This window comes from Gavialis gangeticus, unplaced genomic scaffold, assembly GCF_001723915.1.
Source record: "Gavialis gangeticus isolate Ggan-Ray unplaced genomic scaffold, GavGan_comp1, whole genome shotgun sequence".
Taxonomy (NCBI): domain Eukaryota; kingdom Metazoa; phylum Chordata; order Crocodylia; family Gavialidae; genus Gavialis; species Gavialis gangeticus.
Window position 1 is genome coordinate 122,008,803 of NW_017729024.1, and position 1,264 is coordinate 122,010,066.

At 49.6% G+C, this 1,264-nt stretch overlaps 1 protein-coding gene across 1 annotated transcript in view; it reads left to right on the forward strand.

The window, feature by feature from the left end:
- CARM1 (coactivator associated arginine methyltransferase 1) overlaps positions 1–1,264 on the forward strand; it is a 200,552-nt gene that overhangs the window by 189,816 nt on the left and 9,472 nt on the right. The window lies entirely within an intron of this gene.

The window sequence follows — 1,264 nt, forward strand, 5'->3', positions numbered from 1 at the left end:
AAAAAAAAAAAAAAAAAAAAAGAAAAGAAAAGAAAATGGTGAAAAAAAAATCACTGGCACCCTTCCTAATCCATTCAATGGGCCTTATTGAGCTGTTATACCACTACAGAGTACCCATCAAGAAAAGGTGGGCAGCTGCAAATTAGATAAGTCAGGAGCAGGGCTAGCAGTTCTAGAGATCTGAGTAAATAACAGCCTGTGAATGTTCCTTACAACCCTGTGGGTCCACAGCAGTGTCAACAGCAGTCATGGGGTATTGCCTCAGGCCTTCACCTCTTCTGCAATACCACTGCTTAGGACAATTGTCTCTCTGACAAGGGGTTGTGGAATGAAGAGAAGTGACTATGTAGGAAGGGGATGCTGCTGCTGCATATGTGAAAAAGCCTACTAGCTGGCCAAGAGCATTGATTTTTAAGGCTATGCTCTGAGAATAACTCTGCTCTCATGGGTAGATCTAGGGATTTGAAAAGGTAGAAGCAGGAGGTTTGGTACATTATCATATATAAACATACATTTTTCTCAAGTTAAAGAGAAACTAAAAGCTTTACTAATATGCTGGTGGCCTGGCACTACATTATTCAGTTTAAAGCAAAAACAACGCTAATGTTCACTAATTTGCTAGATAAACTAGGTTAAAATAGTCAAAACAGTCAAAAGATAGTGTTTCATTAGTCCTGTAGTCATCATAGTTAAATGTACATCGTTTACTCAAATATGTCAAGCATAAGCGCCAACTTTTACTTTTGCTAGGGGGGCCTGAGATGATGCCATCCCCATTCCCCCTGTAGCACGGCCAAAGCAGAGCCGAGCAGAGCCCATGGGGAAGAGTCGGGGCAGATGCAGGCTGCCCGCTGCAGGCTGAGGGCTCCCTGCCCTGCTGCCCTCCCCTCAGGAGCCCTGCATCACCATGTCGAGGTGCCTCCTGCCCACCTGACAGCAGTGGGAGATACAACTCTGTACTGCCACCCCCACCCCTGCTGCTGGCAGGCAAGCAGGGGGTGCCTCGCCATAGTGGCACAGGGCTCCTGGGGGAGGGCAGCAGGGTGGGGAGCCCCAAGCCTGCAGCAGGCATCCTGCATCAACCCCCACTCCACACACAAATCTGAGGAGTATGTGCCCTCCGTGCCCCATTCCCTGCGACTGTGTGCAACAGCAGGGAGACAGCCCCTGTCAGCCCCAGATGAGTCACCCATGGCTCTGTCTCACTCCTGCCCTGGCCCTGGGCTCCATTCACCGCCCTGGCTGGGCAGCACCCCATACCAAC